The sequence below is a fragment of the Vicugna pacos genome, chromosome 13 (genome assembly GCF_048564905.1).
Source record: "Vicugna pacos chromosome 13, VicPac4, whole genome shotgun sequence".
Lineage (NCBI taxonomy): Eukaryota > Metazoa > Chordata > Mammalia > Artiodactyla > Camelidae > Vicugna > Vicugna pacos.
Genome location: NC_132999.1, coordinates 32,083,161 through 32,105,418, shown reverse-complemented (window position 1 = coordinate 32,105,418; position 22,258 = coordinate 32,083,161). Strand labels below are relative to the sequence as shown.

Sequence of the window (22,258 nt, the reverse complement as noted above, 5' to 3'; positions counted from 1 at the left end):
TGTGTTGGGAAGGTACATAAGTAGAATAGGAAAAAAAAGTTAAAAGTATGGGTGCTAGAGAAGTTTTTAAGCTAATGTTTTTTCTTTTTTAATTGATATTAATGGGACCAAAAAACTCACTAAGTTGTTTTAGTGATATTCCCATAACTGTTCATTGTTGTAATTTCAAAATGCAAAGCTATCTATTTGAAATAGGGCATAGAAAATAAAACACAGATGAAGTTATCTTTATAATATATTTAGATCTATTTCCTGGTCAATTAACTATAGAAATATCAGCTTTCAGAATGAATTGCCCTATTGCAGATTCTTCCAACTTCCTAATAAAATGTACAGGAAAGACAAAGAAATAACAAGAACTTACAATATCTACAATTAGAATGCCAATCAATCTATTGCCAGAAACTGGGAGTTACTTCCCCAAGTTATAATAACTGCCAGAGCTAGGTTAAAGAAAACACTTGGTGGTCTATTTATGCTTTGCCTCAAGAAACAGAACAAGCCTTTCTGCCTGAAAGGAGGTAGAAAAACCACTTTATCTCTGGACCACTATCTTGGAGACTAAAGGGCTTTAAGAGCCAACAAACGGGAAGCTATTCCTCTACTTCAGGGGCTTTGCTACTTGAGGCAGCCAGGGTACTTCTTCCCTCAATCCTTGCCCCACATCCTCTCCTCCCAGACACAACTTATTGTACCTAATCAATGATTTTAGCTCCCAGAGAACACCAGATGGAACTGAAATCAAGAGGAAGAAATCAAGCGTAAGTGGCCATAGAATCTTATATCCTATAAACTGTCATCTTCACATGTAAAATAATAGAGGTAAGCATGAAAAAATTAAACTTTAGTAGCAGTACCTGCTAGAGAGAGTAGCTTTGGGTTCTTGTGTGCCTGTTTGTTTATTCAACATGAATAAACAAGGGAATAAAGAAGTGTAGATTAGAGAAGATCCCATCTTACTTTATCATAAACTTGGTGTGTTAGTCCAGGTGCCTGAGAATCTGGCATCAAAATGGTATATATGTGCAATAAATTTAATAGGGGAAATGCCTGTGAGAGAAAACAAGAAGGGACCTGCAGGAAGCTGGGAATGCTGTCAGACTGTGATGCAGGTCTTCAAGGCACGACCTGGAATGAAGGAGCAAGGGAAGGAAGAGAGAAAGCTGAGGTAGAAGTGTCTTAGACTACAGTGAGTTCTAAGGAAAGATCAGCAAGGTGAACAGGGAGTCCTAGAGCCAAGTATGCCTGTCAGAGGAGTCCCCCATTACCCAGGAACAAGAAAACCTTAATATCCTAAGTGAGTTCAGTCTTTGCTGGGAGTGGCCCATGGAAAGCATGGCCTCAGTGCAGCACAGCAGTGGATTTCATTGTAGCAGCTGGGACCCTTAGTCAGTTACTGTTCTTGTGTGAGGAGCACTCTGATGGCTGTCACACTTAGAATGGGTCTGGCAGGAGTATACAACTTAGCCTCTTGTTGTAGACCTGAGGAGGAGATATGAACATAGTGATGGGAAATGTCACATCTTATATTTCATCAATCATCAAGACTGGATAGACACCCGCCCAATAAATTTTAGTTTTTAAAAAGGTTGGTAGGAGAGAGATTTATGAACCAAAACAGAATTGAGTCTGTGGACATTCTTATCACTTCCCTCACTTAACTCACTTGTTTGGTTTATGGAGTAAGTGGATGAATCTTGGGGGTTAACTATACAATACTATAATTTAAATAGGTGGTGACTATAATTGCAGCTGCTGTTCCAGATGTGACGTATTTACTGGCTACTATCAATACTATTCCTAGCATCATAAGCTATTGATTTGACTAACGCCTTTTTCTTTATCAGTTTTCAAGGACCACCAGAAGCAGTTTCTTTTCACCTAATAGGACAATAGCATACTTTTCCTATTTTTTTTTTTTTGCAGGGCTATTTCAACCCTCATGCTTTTCATCATGTTCTACTCTGCAATACTGAAGAAAATGAATGAAACTGGAGGAATACCCCTCCCAGAATTCAGATAATACTACAAAGTTACAGTAATCAAAACAGCATGGTATTAGCACAAAAGCAGATATATGGATCAATGAACAGAACAGAGAACTCAGAAATAAACCCACACACCCATGGTCAATTAATCTTCAACAAAGGAGGCAAGAATATACAATGGAGGAAAGAGTCTCTTTGACAAGTGGTATTGGGAAAGCTGGAGAGCTGTGTGTAACTCAATGAAGTTAGAACACTCCCTCATACCATACACAAAAATAAACTCAAAATGACTTAAACATATGACAAGACACCATAACCTCCTAGAAGAGAATATAGGCAAAACATTATCTGACATAAATCATAGCAGTGTTCTCCTAGGACAGTCTACCAAGACAACAGAAATAAAAGCAAAAATAAATGGGACCTAATTAAACTTAAAAGCTTTGCATAGCAAAGGAAACTATAAATAAAACAAAAGACAACCTACAGAATGGGAGAAAATATTTGCAAATAATGTAACTGACAAGGGCTTAATTTCCAGAATATACCAGCTGCTCATACAACTCAATAACAAATAAACAAAACAAACCCACAACAAACAAACAAACAAAACCCAATCAAAAGTGGGCAGGGGATCTAAACAAACATTTCTCCAATGAAGACACACAAATGGCCAATAGGCACATGAAAAAAATGCTCAATATTGCTAATTATCAGAGAAATGCAAATTAATACTACTGTGAGGTATTGCCTCACACGTCAGAATGGCCATCATTAAAAAGTCCACAAATGGTAAATGCTGGAGAGGGTGTGGAGAAAAGGAACCACTTCTACACTCTTGGTGGGAATGCAGTTTGGTGCAGCCACTGAGGAAAACAATATGGAGATTCCTTAAAAAACTAAAAACAGACTTACCCTCTGATCCAGTAATTCCACTCCTGGGCATATATCTGTAGGAAACACTAATTCGAAAAAATACATGCACTCCTAAAGATTACACATATAGTTGAAAAATTCAACAGTGATAATTGCTAAGGTATGCAGTAATGAAAACTGTAACACATTTGGATGGGGTGAGGGGAGGGGAAGCAGGAAAACAAACCAAAATCTTTATCCTCAGAAGAGTAAGAAGCCATTGAAGTGTTTTGATTTTTGAGGCTTTTAAGTGATCAAGTGTGCATCTGATTTGCAAGAGGATAAGTTCTACAAAATTGTTTAGGCAGGGATGCAAAATATAAAGGAAGAGCACTAGATTAGAAGACAATCTAAATAACCATAATTATTATTATTTAATTGGTTATAAATATTTGAATGACAATTGCAAAGGTTGTGTATGGTACTTCCCAATTTTATATACAACAAAGTTTTAATCAATAAATTTTATAAACAATAGAGTTATCTCTGAAATATATACCATAACTGTAGTATTATAGATTGTTAGTTACAAAGATGAGAAAAACTATTTTGTTTGTTCTTTCTTCCATTCCTTCAGCTGGGCGGAACTCAGCTTTGTCTGTCAAAGCTGTCCCCAGGTAGATTCTAAATATAAGCGTAGCAGTGGGCAGCTGCTTCTCTCTAGCCATATCTATTCCTTGCAAAATGCTGAGATGGTGCTTTTTTGCTTTAGCTATTATTTTCCTCTAATTATGTTCAACTAAATGGCTATAGGAGCTAAAAATATAGCCATACAGAGGAGCTATGAGAGCATTTAGTAGAGGTCCTGAATAGATGCTTCCCCCAGAAATCACTTGTTAAATTGCCTCGATGCTCAATACGGAAAAATTCCCAATAGGTTCTAAAGATATTGTTGTAAAATGGGATACCCCAGATTGCTGCCAAACATAATCTATGGAATTGACAGTCCAACTGAATCACAGAATCATAGACTCATAGGTTTAAGGAAACATAGAATCTTAAAACTTTAGAACTGTAAAGTAAAATACATTTTAAAAAATATTAAAGCAGTTGAAAGTGATCTTAAAATCTATCTGCTTCAACTACCCACTCTGCTTGAGCCTGCTATAATATCTGAGCTCCCAAGTGGTGCTAACATTCTATTTGAATGTCTAGAGTGATGTGGACTCACTACCTTTCTGGGCAGCAAGTCTCATATTTAGGCAGCTCTGAATATTGGAAAGATTATCTAAGGGCAGAGAAGAAATGTGACTTCTGGTTGTGCCTACACATTGGTCCTACTTCTGTTACCAGTGCTATGAGCGTTCAAGAAGAAGAAATATGGATAAACTCACTCACACTCCTTTGGATTGGTTTTACTTCCTTCACCTATGAACACAGCAACACTAGGCTCTAAGTAAGAACATATGTGCAATGTGTTAGGCAACCTGGGTCCTAGTTTTCTTCTGATACTTCCTAGTCATTTTTCTGTATTAGAAATATGAGTCAACCTTGATTCCTTCCTCTCCCTATTTCTTCATATGATAGAGAATATTTATTGAAGGCTATTCTATGTGCTAGTCCCTGTTTTAAGGACATTACGGGTGTAACTCGTTTATTCCTCACAATAGTACTATGAGATATTCTCACTGTCTAGAGGAAAAAAGTGAGGAACAGAAAAAGTATACACCATGTATCACTTTCTCAATAGTGAGTGGTGTAGCTAGAATTCAAACTCAGGTTATCTGGCCCCAGAGTTCATGCTCTTAACCCCTGACTTGGAATAGAACATATTTTAAAAATTAAAACCTTTACTAAAAAGGAATGTTGAATTCCCTAGTTTGGCCAAGAAGACATTTACCCAACAATGGACAAATGCTATCTAATGTGCAATGTGTGAACTTGGGTAAATTACTGCCTTTTTGGACCTTAGTTTCCTCAGCTATAAATGAAGGAAACAAAGCCTTTGAACGTCCCTCAGGACATGTCTGTTAGTCTGAAACGCAAAGACCTCTACAAATATTGGTTTGGGTCAGAATTTATCTGCAAAGATGTCCTGAACTCCAAGCATGTGTCAAACACTGAGTTTAGCCATTCCTAGGAATACATGAGGCACAAATGAAGTCAAACGAATAGAAAATAATATGATAAATGGAATAATATATGTGTGTGTACACGGAATAGTGGTCAACTTTATTTTAGGCTGTAGGTGGGAGCCAAGAAAGACTCTAAGGAAGAGATGACACCTGGTCAAGGTTTCAAAGGGTGGCAAAGAGTTCACTAGGCAGATAATTAGTAAAGGACCATCCAGGTAGAGGAGGTGACATATTGAGAATGTAGAAAGCTATGTTCAGGACCTGAGAAGCAGTTCATTATGACTGGAGGGTCAAATATAAGGGGATAAGCAGTAGGGAGTAAGACTGGAGAAATGGGTAGGGGCTAGATGACAGGGCTGTAATACCTGTCTAAGTGATTAGAATAAGGCTTTACAGAGGAGTGACAGAGTAAAATAACAAGAATTTGCTTTTCTGTTAGTTTCTTTTAATATAAGCATGATTAGTTGTGCAGATGTTATTTTGGAATTAAGTTACTCATAAAAAATGACATTCTTGAGATTGAAATTGCTTTCAGTGTAATAACAAATGTTAGCTATTTTTTCCTTCTTATTCACATGGAAGCCCAGTACATTCTAATACTTAAAAAAAAAACTAAAATTCTACTATGTTGTCATTTAGGTAAACTGTCCCAATTATGGATAAAAAATGGTGCAAATAGCAACCTCCTAGAGGACTGAGGAGAAGCGGTTGAGAACGGTCTGTTCTGTTAGGCTCTTACTTGGCAGCTGCTTCCAGGTTTATAGATATTCAAAGAGAAATAAGGACAAGAAGGTTCTAGGGGAGCTACTCAGCATGTATGGAGATATTGGTAAGAGCTCACTGACAACTCAGGCATCCCACAGGGGACATCTGGACCTTGCTCATTTTTCAGAGTTAAACAAGATTGTTGTGCAACTCAACAAAGCAAAATTATTGGGAAAACTTATCCTAAGTTTCTGTCAAGTAAAGAAATAGTGCAAGGTAGGAAATTCAAGTTAATTTCTAAACCCATTCATTTATGTATTCATTCACTCAGCAAGCAAATGTTAATTGAGAAAGCAAGTATATTAGAACTTAGCTTTTGGTCAAAGTTCAGCCATTTACTACCTGTGAGTTCCAGGGAAAATCAATTAATTTCTTGTGCCCCAGTTTCCTTTGATTATTTAAACTATAATAAGAGGAATAATAATAGTACTTATATTTTTAGGGGTAGAGAATAAGGGGATTGATCAAAGAGATACCTAGGGGGTAGAAGCAACCAGAATCAAAATTGTTAACCATATATGTGGGTAATGAGGAACGTGAGGTGTCTAGAGAAGTACCCAGCATTCTGATCAAGGACTAGTTAAAGGATCAGCGAACACAGCAAGGAAGGACTAAAGTTGTATTTATTACAACTCTGTTATGTTCAAGGTATGTCAGAAGAGAAGTAGATACTCACAGAGCGGAGGCAAGACTGTTACACTAGATGATTTAGGAGGAATATACAACAACATGATAAGTGGCAAAATATCTTGAAAGGCTGTACTAATTCACCAAAGAAAGAGCTCAGGGAAGGCTGATGCAATTAGGGAAAGCAGTACAAAATCGAGCCTCTGCCACCATTTTTTTAAATTGAAGTATAGTTGATTTACAATGTTGTATTATTGGTTTCTGGTGAAGAACACTGTGATTCATTTATACATACGTGTATTTCATATTCTTTTTTATTATAGGTTATTACAAGATATTGAATGTTGTACCCTGTGCTATATAGTAGGACTTTGTTGTTTATCTATTTTATATATAATAGTTTGTATCTGCTATCCCAAATTCCTAATTTATCCCTTCCCACCTCTATTCCCTCTTCGGTAACAGTAAGTTTGTTTTCTTTGTGAGTTTCTTTCTGTTTTGTAAATAAGTTCATTTGTATCTTTTTTTATATTCCACATATAAGTGATATCATATGATATTTGCCCTTCTCTGTCTGACTTGTTTCACTTAGTATGATCATCTCTAGGTCCATCCATGATGCTGTAAGTGGCATTATTTCATTATTTTTTATGGCTGAGTAGTTTTCCATTACACTTACACACACACACACACACACACACACACACACACACACACACACACCATTTGCTATACTCATTTTGCTAAGAGTTTATCATGAATGGATGTTGAATTTTATCAAATGCTTTTTCAGAATCAATTGAGATGATCATGTGGTTTTTGTCCTTTCTTTTGTCATGTGGTGTATCACACTGATTGATTTGCATATGTTGTACCATACTTGTCTCCCTGGGATGAATCCAACTTGATCATGGTGTATGATCTTTTTTATTTGTCATTGGATTTGGTTTGCTAATATTTTGTTGAGAATTTTTGAATTGATATTCATCAAAGATATTGGCCTGTGGATTTTTTGTTTTTTGTTGGTAGTGTCTTTGTCTGGTTTTGGTATCAGAGTGATGGTGGCTTCACAGAATGACTTTAGGAGTGTTCCCTCCTCTTCAATCTTTTGGATGAGCTTGAGAAGGATTGGTAAAAGTTCTTCTTTGCATGTTTGGCAGAAATCCCAAGTGAAGACATCCAGTCCTGGACTTTAGTTTGCAGGGAGTTTTTTAAAATTACAAATTCTATTTCACTTCTAATGATTGGACTGTTCATGTTATCTATTTCTTCTTGATTCAGTTTTGTTGGACTGTATGTTTCTAGAAACTTGTCCATTTTTTTGAGGCTGTCCAATTTGTTGCCATACAATTGTTCATCATATTCTCTTATGGTTTTCTGTATATCTGTGGTAGCAATTGTTATTTTCTCCTCTTTTATTTCTTATTTTGTTTATTTGGGTCCTGTTTCCTTTCTTCTTGGTGAGCCTGGTCAGAGATTTGTCAATTTTGTTTACTCTTTCAAAAAACTAGCTCTTGGTTTGACTGATTTTATACTTTTTTCTTTTTAAATCTCTACTTATTTCCTCTCTGATTCCTATTATTTCTTTCCTTCTGCTGATTTTAGGTTTTGCTTGTTCATCTTTTTCTAATTCTGGTAGGTGGTAGGTTAAGTTGTGTATTTAAGATTTTTCTCATTTTTTGAGGAAGTCCTGTATCACTATGAACTTCCCTCTTACGACTGTTTTTGCTGCATCCCATAAATTTTTTTGTGTGGTCGTGTTTTCATCATCATTTGGCTCTAGGCATTTTTAAATTTCCTCTTTGATTTCATCATTGACTCACTGGGTTTTTTAGTAGCATGTTGTTTAGTCTCCACGCAGTTGTTCCCCCAACCCCAGTTCTCTTTCTGTGGTTGATTTCTAGTTTCATGTCATTATGGTCAGAAAAAAATGCTTGAAATAATTTCTATCCTCTTAAATTTGTTGAGGCTTGTTTTGTGTCCTAGTATGTGGTCTGTCTTACAGAATCTGCACTTGAAAAAAATGTGTATTCTGTTTTTTTCCTTTGATGTAATGTCCTGAAAATATCAATTAAGTCTAACTGTTTTATCCTGTCATTTAGGTTCTCTGTTGCCTTGTTGATTTTATGTTTAGAAATTTGTCCATTGATATTAGTAGTGTTTTAAAATCTCCTACTATTTTGGTATTCCCATCAATTTTTCTCTCTTTATGTCTGTTAGTATTTGTTTTATGTATTTAGGTGCTCCTATATTGGGTGAATATATGTTAACAAGTGTAATATCCTCATCTTATATTGCTCTTTTTATCATTATGTAGTGTCCTTCTTTATCTTTCTTTATGGTTTTTGTTTAAAGTTTATTTTGTCTGATACGAGTATTGCTAGCCCCAGTTTCTTGTCATTTCCATTTGCATGAAATATTTTTTCCATCCCCTTCGATTCAATCTATGTGTGTTCTTAGCCCTGAAGTGAGGCTCTTGTAGGCAGCATATTGTAGGCTTTTATTTCATTATCCAATTTGCCACTTCATGTTTTTTGATTGGAGCGTTTAGTCCATTCACATTTAGGGTAATTATTAATAGATATGTATGCATTGCCATTTTAAATCTTGTTTTCCAGTAGATTTTATATTTCTTTTTTGCTCCTTTCTTTTTCTTTTTGTTTTTCCTTTTGTGGTTTGATGACTTTCTTTTGTATTATTCTTGAGTTTTCTTCTTTTGTGTGTGTGTGACTCTATTGTATGTTTTTGATTTGTGGTTATTCTGTTTTTCAAGTATGTTAACCCATTACTATATATACTTGCTTTAGGCTGGTAGTCATGTAGACTCAACCACATTCTTAAAAAGAGAAATAGAGACAGAAAGAAAGACAGAAAGAAAGAGAGACAGACAGACAGACATAAAGAAAGAAAGAAAGAAAGAAAAGAAAGAAAGAAAGAAAGAAAGAAAGAAAGAAAGAAAGAAAGAAAGAAAGAAAGAAAGAAAGAAAGAGATAGATCTGTATTTTCTTGCTCCCTTTCCCTATATTTTGATTTTGATGTCACCTTTTAAATTTTCATGTATTCTTTTGCTGTTCATTGTAGTTATTGCATTTCCAGTTGTGATTTTATCTTTTGTATAGACTCTGCTTCTTTTCTATTTAGAGAAGAATTTTCAATATTTCTTTTAGGATAAGTTTGTTTAGCATTGCTGTATTCTTTCAGTTTTTGATTGTCTGAAAAAGTCTTTATGTCTCCCTCTATTCTAAATGATAATCTTTCTGAGTAGAGTATCCTAAGTTGCAGATTTTTCCCCTTCAGGAGTTTGAATATATCTTGTCACTCCCATCTGGCCTGAAATGTTCTGGCAAAGAAATCAGCTGATAGCTTAATGAGGGTTCCCTTGTAAGTAACTCTTGTTTTTCTCTTGCTGTTTTTAGAATCTTCTCTTTATCTTTAACTTTTGCCATTTTAATTACAGTATGTCTCGGTGCAGGTCTGTTTGAGTTCTTTTTATGGACCCTTGATGCTTCCTGTACCTGGATATCTGTTTCCTTCTTTAGATTTGGGAATTTTTCAGCCATAATTTCTTCTAACACATTTTTGATTCCCTTTTCTCTTTCTTTTCCTTCTGGGACCCCTATTATGCATAGATTGGCAGACTTTATATTATCCCATAGGTCTCATATTGCTTCCTTTATTTCCTCATTTGTCTTTCTATCTGCTCTTCTGATTGGGTGATTTCCATTATTCTATCTTCCAGATCACTTATTCATTCTTCTGTATTATTTAGTTTGCTATATATTGCCTTTAGTTCAGTTTTCATCTTGGCCAATAAGTTTTCTAATTTTACTTAGTTCCTCTTTATAATTTCTAGTTCTTTGTTGCAGTGATCTGCATTTCTGTCCATAGGCTTTCTTAATTTCTTCAGTATTTTAATTACCTCCTTTTTGAACTCAAGTTCTGGTAGACTAGAGGGGTCTGTTTCATTGTTCTTTCAGAGGATTTCTCTTGTTCTTTTAATTGGGAGAGATTTCTTTGCTTCTTCATCTTACTTATATTTCTGACTCTATGAATTTAGATGTAACCGATATCTACTGTGGCCTTGAAGGGCTGTTTTTATGTGGGAGTACCCCTGTGTTTCCTGCACATGTCTAATGTTTTTGTTGCAAGAGCTGTTTTCACTATGGATAACTACCACATCTTTTCTTCATGTATGCTGGCTGTTATCCCCTTGAAAGAGGGTGTGATTGGTGTTGTGGTGGCCAGAACTGCACTGGTTGTTGAGGAGGGCCTCCTCTTTGCTCTATGGTTGTCACAACCCTGTCAGGGGCTGGGTCTGCTCCCCACTTATTGGAGTAGAAGCCCCAAGGTCCATTTCTGATCTGTGTGAGGTAGTGAGACTGGAGTGCTTCTGCTGAGAGAGGTGCCAGTGAGTATTCCTCCACAGGTGTTGTCCACTGGGATGTGCACTGTGGTGTTGCCTGTCACTTGTGTGGTCTCACAAAGTACACTGTTGGTGCTGCCTTCAGCTCTGCTTCAGATATGGAAATGCCAGCAGCCTGCCTGGGTGTCATTCAGGCATTGTGCTCACACAGTCAGCAGGGCAGATCTTCTGAAGTCAGTCACCAGGACCCACCTTAGTCACCCATAGTTGCACACCTGGATCTGCTGTGAGAGCTTCGGTGTCAGCCCAGATCCCAGCCCTGCCTCTGTGTGTGTGCCCATTGCTAAAGCTGGATCTGCCTCAGCCACACACCAGTAACCTACTCGGATGTCCAGCAGCGCTGAGCTTACCAAAGGCGCCAGTGGGTTAAATCTGCCAAAGCCTCCTGGGACAGATTTCATCTCTGCTTCTGAAGTCTCATGGCCTCTAGGAGTGGGCTGAGATTTCCACCCTGCTTCTGTTTGAGGGTGACCCACCAGTGCTTGTGTGCTCCCAGGACTCCTAGAGGTGGAGCTGTGCTGGCTGTGAGAGGAGAAGGAGGCTAGTAAGTCAGGGTCCTGCCCCTCCATGTGCAGTCCTTAAAAATTGGGCTTCTACGGCAGAGCCACGTATCTGTGAGGAAGCTGGGGAGAAGGCTATGGCAGAGTCCTTCCCCAACCTTTACATATGTTAACAATGGGGCTCTTTTTGGCAGGCACGGGCTCCATCGCACACACTTCCAGTTATGGCTCGTAGTATCACACTGCAGATCCCTCAGGCTATCTCTACACAGCCAACTCTAGTCCTCTTCCCAGGGTCTGTCCTCTGAAGCCCGAGTTTCAGCATGAAGCCACTTCATACCAGCAGATGCACATCTCAGGCTGGGGAAAGCAGCAAGGTGGCAAGATCCCCTGTGTGGTCTCTCTGTTCTGCCTGCCGCAAATTGGCTGCTGTATTCTCCTCTAAGCCTCCTAAGCTCCGTTTATGTCCTGGCTGATCTCCCTGCTGGTGAAGGAGCTTCCCAGAGTGAGGGATCATTTCTTCTTTCACAGCTCCCTCCAGGGGGCACAGGTCCCATCTTGATTTTTATTCTTCTTCCTCTTCCTTCTCCTCTTTTTTTTTTTTTGGTCTTACCCGGGAACATGGAGGTCCTTTCTGTAGCTTTGACTGTATGAGATCTTCTACCAGAGTTCAGTAGATATTCTGTGAGAATTGTTCCACATGTAGATGTATGTTTGATGTATCTGTGGGAGGAGATGAGCTCTGTGTCTTTCTATTCTGCCGTCTTGATCTGACTAAGCCTCCACCACCATTTTTAAGAGGTAGAAACTAAGATTTAGAGTGGGAAAGTAAGTTGCCCAAGGTCACACAATGAATTACAGGTAGCTCAGAACTTGGAATGTAGCTCTTTCTGCTACATTGGGCTCTGTGTTTTCACAGAGACCTAAATAGGTAAGTTCTCTGGCACATTCCAGTCTATGTACTCCACAGTAATGCTTTGGCTAGTATGTTTTTTCTTACTTAAAAAAAAATCTCTTTGAGCCTCAGTTTTCTCATCTATCTATCATATCCATTCTTGGAGACTTATAAGGCACATTAGGTTCTGAAAGGACTTGAAGTTAAAAAAAAAACTTGTTTAATATAACATTTTCCAAATAGATCCCTACTACCTTATAACACGTATCTGTACTTCCATGAAATTCAATATGAGACACACAGAAATAATTCTGATAGAGAAAGGCTAAGCTTTTAACCTGACCTATGGGTGGAAGGTGAAACAAGGAGGGGATTCTAACGCCTGAACTGTGTCTGTAACAGTGAGTAGGAGTCACCTAGAAGAAGGAAGTAGGAATGAAGAAAGCCTTAAGGGCAGAGGGGACATAGAAATGTGCCACATCATGGTGTCTGCAGTATTTCACAGTGGACAGTGAGCACAAGGGAGTAGAGGAAGTTGAAGGTAAAGAGTAACTATAGTCTACATCTAGAGGAGCTTGTAAAGTCATAATAAAGAATCTGAGAGGACTTCCACTTCTGGCTGAGAAAGGATAATAGGGAATGAATTTACCCTCCACAAGAAACAACCAAAAACCCAGATGAAATATGTGGAAAAAACAGTTTTTAAGACATTGAACTATAGGCAATGAAAAACAGTGATTGCTTTGAGATGGGAAATTAATGTGGTGAGCTGTAGGATTATTCCAGCTTACACCTTGAAAGTTTCCAGGACCTGGCACAGGGAGCAGAACCCAAGAAAAGCCTGTTAAACTCCCTGAGTTAAGGAGACAAAGCTGAGCGTCTAAAAAGACTAAAGTAGCTACAGTTTGCAGGTCACAGAACTAGAGAGGGCAGAGGTAACAGGAGAAAATACTCTGGAGATTTGTCAAGGGTTCTTCTTGAGCATTCAGCAGAGCACTGATCAGCATGTAGATATAAGAAAACTAAGACTAGGGGAAGAAACATCCTAAAGGATTATAGGAAACAGCGCTTGATACTTAAAAGGGCTAGAAGCAGGGCCTAGCTTGTAATTCACAGGCCATTTGGGAAGAATTCTTTGAAGGGACTTGCCTCAGTAGTGTGGAACAATTAACCTTAGACCAAACATTGCTGAATTAGAAAAGCAAGACCTGAAAGGATCAAACTGTTTCTGAGTAACTTAAACTGAATCCCAAAGAAAGTTTAAGAACATTTATAGGAATACAAAAATGTTCACAACCCAACAAGATAAAATTCTGCCATTTAATAAATGTCTTCTATCTAATTAAAAAAAATACCAGTCATGCAAAATTAGAAAAATATATCCCATGGTGAGGAAAAAACTTGTATCAAAGTGGATCCAGAACTGATACAAATGTCAGAAGAAAAAATGTCAGCAGAAAAAAATTCATAATAACATTTAAAAGCTATTATAACTACATTCTGTGTTCCAGAAGTTAAGAGGGAACATGAAAAATATTTTTAAAGACCCAAATTGAACTTCTATAGATGAAACCTACACTATCTGATATTAAAACATGCATTAGATGGAAATAATGGCAAATTAGATACTGGAGATGAAAAGACTGGTGAATCTGAAGACATAAAAATAAAAACTATCCAAAAGGAGCAACATGGATGGATGTAGAGATTATCATACTAAATGAAGTAAGTCAGAAAGAGAAAGGCAAATATCATAAGATATAACTTACATGGTGAATCTAAAATATAATACAAATGAACTTATTTACAAAACAGAAAAAGACTCAGAGGCATAGAAAACAAACTTATGGTTACCAAAGGGGAAAGTGGGTGGGGGAAGCAATGTTAAAGGAAGTCCTTCAGGAAGTAAAATGATACTAGATGGAAATCTGGATCTATCACAAAGAAATTAAGAGCATCAGAAATTGGAGTCACACAGATAAACATTTAAGGATGTTTCTTATTATTTAAATCACTTTAAAAGATAATTCACTGTTTAAACAAAGTATAATGTAGTGTAAGGTTTATAAGACATGTGAAAAAGTAAAATGATTGTCAACAATAGCACAAAAGCTGGAAGGGGAGAAATGGAACTATACTATTGTAAGGTTTTTATACTACATACAAAGTATAATGTCACTTGAAGTAGTCTATGATAGTTAAAGATGTATATCATAATCCCTAAATCAATCACAAAAATAACACAGTAAAGTTACAGCTAATAAGTCAACAAAGGAGATAAAAGGGAAACCAAAATATATAAATTAAAAAAAATACTCCAAAATACAAGGCAGTAAAATAGAAAAAGGAACAAAGGATAGATGGGACAAGTAGAAAACAAAGAGCAAAATGACAGATTTAAATTTAACTATATCAATAATCATTGAATATAAGCCATATATATACTGTAATTTCAAAAGCAGAGATTGCCAGATTGAATAACAAAGCAAGACCCACCTATAAGAAATTAGTCTAAATATAAAGACACAAACAGATTAAAAATGAAAGGATGGACAGAGATATGCCATTTAGAAATAAAGAAATAAAGCTAGAGAAATAAAGAAATAAAAGCTGGAGCAGCTATATTAACATCAGACACAGCAGATTTCAGAACGAATACAATCAAGGATAAAGAAGGTAATTTCATAACAATAAAGGAGTCAGTTCATTAAGAGGACATAACAATGCTAATTGTTTATGCATCTAATATCAGAGCTTCAAAGTACATGAAGCTAAAACTGATAGAATTGAACAAATCCACAATTGCAGTCATAGATTTTAACACTCCTCTCTCAATAATTGTTAGACTATGTAGAAAATCAGGAATGATACAGAAGACTTGAATAGCACGGTCAACCAACTTGACATAATTGAGATTTTTTAAATATGTCACTAAACAACAGCAGAATATATATTTTCTTAAGTGCACACAAAATATTTACCATGATAGGACATGTTCTGGGCCATGTAACAAGTATCACATATGTGAAAAACCTGAGAAAAAGTACAGAAAAGCTATAAGAACATGTAAGTGAGTTTAGCAAGTTTGCAAGATAAAACACAACCATTTTAAAAGATAAAAATGCAGCCAATGAGGGATCCTAATGTGGTTCCTAGACCATACCAGACTATTTCATATGTCTGGGTTTTTCTCATGCTAAGCACTTCACCTAGAATGTCCTTAATTTCCCTTTCCACATGCTGTCTCCCCACCATGCCCTTAAGACAGCCTGCTGAAAAGCCTGTTTATTTTTCAGGATTTAACTCAAATACCAACATCTTCATAAAGCCTTTCCTTACCTACCCTCTCACTCCCCTGTCCCAGGAGATAAAAATTTGTACATCTGAATGCTGTATATAAACATCTAAAATAGAACCCATCTCTGCCACTTTAAAAGATTAGTCTATGAGCTACTTGAGGGCAGGGACTTTTCTTATTCACTTCATAGGGTTTAGTGAATAAATGAATATCTTCTCTAGTAACTAACAATTGATGCCTAACTATCTATCTATATTTTGCCCCCTTCACCAAAGTAGGTGCTCCTTGTGGGTACAGATTGTGTCTGACTTCTTTCTTATCTTCATTATCTAACATAATGCCTGGCACAGGGAAGACCCTTCATGTATATATGTTAATTAAATGCCTAGATGAACAGTGTGGGGAGGGTATGAGGTTTCTCATTTCTGGAAGAGAATATTCCAAAGACCACACAACAAGATTAATAACAAGTGAAAGCATGAAAGACAAAATAAGACAGCAGAAAGATTGCTTTGAGCAATCTCCTTTAGAGGCAAATGTTCTACCTTTGCTACCAACCTGTTGGTCAATACTAAGAGCCTGTGGCTCAGACAAATGAAGCTGCACCATCTTTTTCCCAGCCAAGTTAAGAAATCTCTAGCATCTCGATAAAGTGTGAGATAAGAGAGAGGGGGATTCGATTTAGAATACATAAACATACATAACTCTTCACTGAGGCACTCATGGGCATAGAACTGGGCAGGTGAAGGGGTGGAGGCCTGCCAGCATTGATATCTTATTACTGCTGGCTCCACTAGCCTGAGAGGTCAGCATAGAAATGAGTGTCCTGGGGAAAATTCAGCTTGAGAGCAGCAATTCTGCCTTTCAGTGTGTTGATAGACTCACTCTGTTCACTCCCCTGATCAAAAAGATGGGGCCACTTACTTAGCCTAAGAAACTTCACAGTTGTGGGAAGGACCTTTTGGAGATCATCTGGTCCAACCCTCTCTTTGACAGGTGAGGTGGCGGAGGCCCAGAGAACAGGAACTCAGAGGCACAGGCAGCAGCAGAGGCTCTGCCAGGCAGGGTCCTGGCCTCTTGATACTTTCTATTATCTCTCGACACTGATTCTGTAAATCCTTTGGATTTCAATGGAGCCTACAGGGTAAAGTTTAAATGTACAGACATGTCCTTTGAAGCCCTTCTGTCCTGATCCTAACAAAACTTTCCACTCTCATACCTGCCACTTCCCCACCTGTCTTCCAGCCACAATACTCTCACTCAGAGTTCCTGGAACATCGCATGTACTTTCACACTTCTCTACCTTTGCTGTGTCATTCTCACTGCCTAAAATGACACTCTCTTATTTTGCTATATGGAAAATTCCTACTCATCCTTCAAAGCCTAGTTCAAATACTGCTTCCTCTTCAAAAATTTCCTGGATATTCTAAGGCAAAACTATTCCCTCCCTGCACTGCCAAGATAAATGGTGCATTTTTTAATATGCATCTGTTATAGCATTATAATGTAGTATTAAGCATTTACTATGACCGTATATATTAATACAGACATGTCCACATGCAGGTTATATTGTTTGGAGGAGTTCTCTCCATTTAAAATAACCAAGGGCATAAGAAAGGTAAATATCTTATTCACACAGATATTTATATACACCCATATTTGGTCATGCAGTAAGTACCCAGAATAAAATTACTGCCTTAAGAACCTACATGCCTTTCCCACGTCCAATACACAAGTGATAACAACCTATTATACCAGAAACACTAGGATATATGGCTTACTTATGATACCAAAAACACCTCTATGAATTCATAAATCAAAGTTTTATTTATAATATAAAAGTTATATGTACTCCTTAAAATATTAGGCAATTATGTATTTACTACAGAAACTCTCAGTAGATTATTTTTGTAGTATAGTATAAATTTCATGTGCAAAATTTGGTCAGCAAGATTTACATGTATGTAAATCCAGCATTTATATAATCCATATTCTGTGGTATGATCAGAAACCCATGCAACCAAGGGACTATCTTGATATAAAAAGTTTAAAAAATTACAAACTTTCAAACATAAGTTGAGCCACAGAAGATAGTCACGAGGCTTGTTTACGTGGCTGCTTCCCTGGCTCTCCATTTAAACTTAAATTTCAGTCCTGATCCCACCACTTTAGGTCTTTCCTAAACTGGCTTGTGTAACTCTCTGCCTCTTCATCACTCCAGCCCTGATGAGCCATGCACCACACATGCCTACTATGCCTCCACGTGTGTACTTCTTCCTTCACTGTTCATCTGGCTAAAACTGATTTATTTTTCAAACTTTAGCTCCAGTTTCACCTCATCTGATGCCCAAGCTTCATCCAGTGTTTCTTTTGGCCTTCCACAAGTCCTGGGCTTTCCTCTGTCCCAGCACAGATCATACTGTTTGGTCATTATTCACATTTCAGTCATTCTCATTACACTGAAGATCGTGAGAGCAGAAATACAATTGGTCAGTCTACAGATATTTATTAAGCATTTATTAAGTGCTGGGCATTGTTATAGGTGCTGGAGATAGAACAAAGGACAAAATAAAGGCCCTACTCCCAAGGAGTTTACATTCTAGCAGGAGAAAATAGTCTTGAATGAATAAGCAAAAATTAAATGAGATCATTTCATTTACTGATATGTCATGAATAAAATTAAATAGCATACTACGATAGTGACTGGATGTTGTATTTTAACAAGAATGATCAGGAAAATACTTCCTATGGAAATGACTTTAACTAAGACCTGAATAATGAAAATTCCCCTATGGTAAGAGTGCCAAGTCTCGGAGAGGGGATGGAACTTGCCATGTTGGTGTAAGAGGGTCAGAGAAGCTAGAACTTAGGCTAAGTGGAGGGTGAAGAGGTGAGAGAAGTAGGCAGAGGCCAGGACCTATAGGGCCTTACTGGCCATGGTAAGGACTTTAGATTTTATTTTAGTTAGAATGGAAGCCAGTGAAAGGTGATCTGCCTGCTGTGCAGAGAGTGGATTTCAGGGGGCAAGATGGAAGGAGATCAGTCAAAGGCTGTTTCGGTAGTCCAAGAAAGATGTGATAGTGACCTGAACTAGGTTTATGACAAAGGAAACGGAGGAAAGTAATTAGATTGGGATATATATTAAAGATAGAGCTGGCAAGATCTCACTAATGGACTGGATGTGAGATGTGAGGGGAAGAGAAAAATTAATGATGGCTCCTAGGTTTTTACCTGGGGCCATTTACTATGGTGGAAAAGACTTGAATTTCCATCTTGAATGTATTCATTTTGATATGCCTTTAAGACACTGGGATGGAGATGATTTGTAGGCAGTTTGATTATACTAGTCTAGAGTTTAGAAGAAGTTAGGGCTGAAAATGTAGATATGAGACTTATTAGTCTCTAGTTGACATTTAAAGCTATGGGAAAAAATTAGATTATGGAGAATGAGTATAGCTAGAGGAGAGAAAGAGAGAGAAGAGAAGAGAAGAAGCCAGAGTGGACAGAGTATTCCAACATTCAAAGTATGATAGGGAAGGCCCATCAAACGATTCTGAGAGTGGCCAGTGAAGAGGAGAATGAAGAACAGAAGGAGGAGGAGGACCAAGGGAGTATGGTGTCTTGAAATCCTAGAGAAGAAAGCATTTTAAGAAGGAAGCTATGAGTTAACTGCGAAATGCTACTGGGAGGTCTAGGAACATGAAAACAGAGAAATGACCATTAGAATTGGCAGGATGCTGATCTAGGATGATCTTGATGAAGACTACTTCAGGAGAACACTGGGGATGGAAACTCAAACTGAATGGACTGAGAAAAGGGATGCATGGTGAAGGAGTGGCAAGAATGAATGCAGTCATCCCTCAGTATCTGTAGGGAATTGGTTCCAGGACCTCTTGCAGATACCAAAATCCGAGGATGCTCAAGTCCTTTATGTAAAATGGTATAGTGCTTACATATAACCTGGGCACATCCTCATCTATACTTTAAATCATCTCTAGATTATTACAATACCTAATACAATACAAATGTAAATGGTGTATATACAATATAAACATTGTAAATAGTTGCTGGTGTTTGACAAATTCAAGTTTTGATTTTTAGTACTTCCTGGAATTTTTTTTTTGAGTATTTTTGATCCGTGATAGGTTGAATTCACCACAGATATGGAGGCTCAACTGGATAGACAAGTCATTGGAGAAGTTACCTATACAGTGGGGCAGAGAAAAAGGTTGCAGCCAGAAGGAAAGTGGAATCTGGGGAAGATCCCTCCCTCTTCCTTTTTATTTCTATCTCTATTTCTATCTAAAGACAGGAAATATTATGGCTTATTTGTTTAACTAAGGAAAAGCCAGAAAGTGATGAATTTAAGATATAGATGAAAAAGGGATACTTGTAGGGACCAGATAAGGTCTAGAATACAGGAGGTTGGCTTTAGATAGGAGCAAGAGTATGTTTCTATTCTGACAGAAGGAACGGCAGTGTGGGGATACATATGCAAGTAGGTTGGTCGATTTTTAGGTAGTTCTCATCATAAGGCTTCTATTTTCTCTACTAAGAATGAGATGAAGTTGGCCTGTAGGATAACCTATTTGACACCATCTTCCCAGAATTTAGAACAGTACTAAGCTTACAAGTCCTCTGTAAATGTTTGCTGAGTGATCTGATAACCAAACAAAACAGCACATGACCTGGCCCCATGAACTGATGATTCTTCTTAACTAAAGAAAAAGAACACTTGGTCTTAAACTGAAATCCTGGGTCTGCCACTGCTAGGTGTATGATCCTGACTAGGGTATTTAAACTTTCTGAGCCTGAGGTTTCTCATCCATAAAATGGGGATGAAATGTCAACTTCACAGGGATATTATAAAAATCAATCAGATGCCATATAAAAAGTACTTGGCACAGACTCTGGCATATAGTAACTGCTTGATTAATGGATATGGCCACCAATGATGAATATTATCAATGTTACTACTTCTACTACTATGGGTCACCATCAAACTCTTCCATTTGTTTTCTCAGATAGATCGCAAGTAGCTGTAAAGCAAAAGACTGTGTCTTAAGTGCCCTTCACAGTAGGTTTCTGTTTGAAATGGTAGTAGATAATCAACTGCTTTGGGTGATCCAAAGAAAGAAAAAGCTCTTTAGTCTGGGTAGTCAGAGAAAAGCTGAGACCAAGATTAAAGATGGAAGCCAACTATTTCATGTTTATCTGCATTTTCAAAATTACAATTGCATCAGTTATTTCTTCCTATCTTCATAAGAGCTTGTGGAATAGGAATTTTTCTCCCAATTTCATAAATGAAGAAATAAAGACTTAGGAAAGTTAAATGACTCATTCAAGAACTCAGTTAATAAGAACAGGGCTAGGATGTCTGCATTCAAATTCTCTGTGCTCTGCACTACATTTATTGTTTTGAAATATGTCATGGGAAGAGCCAAAGAGAATGAAACTGGCAATAGAAATGGGCCCATCCAAGCTACAACCTGCTCACCTGATCTCATAGGGCATAGTGGGGACTGGTGGAAGTCTCCCTAAACCTCTTCTCCTCTTCTTGGGCATATGGCTAGACCAACCTTCCTATGGACATTTCCATTGTGATGAACTCTAGCCATGTGACTAATTTCTGACCAGTGAAATGTAGATGAAAATGATGATACGTATCACTTCAGCCTAGGCCTTAAGGCAACGAGATTTCTCTCTCTGTCCTCTTTTTTTCCTTTTTCCACCAGCTAAAAGGGCAACCGAATTTGACTGTGCAGATGACAGCGATGCCTTAAGTGAAGGTGGATCAGGGCATTGACAAGAACATGGGTTCCTGAATGACTGTGGGGAGTAAATCTGGCTGCCAACCTAGATTGCTCAATTCAGGATCAATTTGTGAATGGGAAATAAACGTCATTGTTCTTTAAGTCACTGTACTATTGGGTTTCTTTGTTACAACATCCTGTCGTTACCATTACTAATACATAGGGACACACACTTGAGAAGATAGTTGGAGAAGAAGAGGGTCAGGGGAACACAGCAGCTGCCTCAAGAGCTCTCCATGGTTCTTCTGGAGCAGAAGAACCCCACATAGTCCAGAAACAGAGCCAGGACAGACCAATGGGACCTGGAGAAGGAGTTCACTTCCATAAGAGGAGGAGCTTCCTTTCAGAGGTGTTCTATCATAGAGAGGTAATGAGTTCCCTGTCATTTCAGGTGTGTGAGCAGGGACTGGATGACCTACTGATGAAAAGGCTATAGCCAGGGCTCAAGCTTTGTTGTGGGGTTGAACTAGATGACCTTTAAGGTCTCTTCGATCCCTGACAGTCTAGACTACATAGGAAAACAAATCTCATCCAATTAAGGGCCTCAGAAAATCAAGTGATGACTCACTGGTGTAGAAGCCAGCTGTGCCTGGAGTTCAATTGCCCTAATAATCATCATCATCACAGAAGTTCTATTGGCTTTTTCCCCCTTTGATTAAAGTCCTCAGAAATTCCTTCAGGCTCCCTTCCAAACAAATGGCCCATTACAGAAACTCAATTTTAATCTGATCTCTCCTTCGGTAATTACATTCTTGGTCAGGGGAACAGGACATTCACTTAATGAAGGAGATGCAGCTCAAAGGGTAAGCACTGCAAATGTTCAAAAGTGAAGAGAATGCATTTGGCATGACGTGCCTTCATCAAAGCACATTAGAAACATGTTGTGCAGTGTGGAAAAAGCCTCGACTTGGAAGGCAGGAAGCCTAGATTCTACCTTGCCCTTGACCCTGACTCACATC

General features: G+C 37.8%; 1 protein-coding gene and 1 long non-coding RNA gene across 13 annotated transcripts in view; one reads left to right on the top strand and one right to left on the bottom strand.

The window, feature by feature from the left end:
* The window catches only part of BEND5 (BEN domain containing 5), a 925,317-nt gene that overhangs the window by 233,627 nt on the left and 669,432 nt on the right, over nucleotides 1-22,258 (bottom strand). The window lies entirely within an intron of this gene.
* On the top strand, nucleotides 11,021-21,401 carry LOC140700919 (uncharacterized). Its single transcript, XR_012079676.1, has 2 exons — nucleotides 11,021-11,337; nucleotides 21,222-21,401. It is a non-coding gene; the product is annotated as an uncharacterized lncRNA (long non-coding RNA).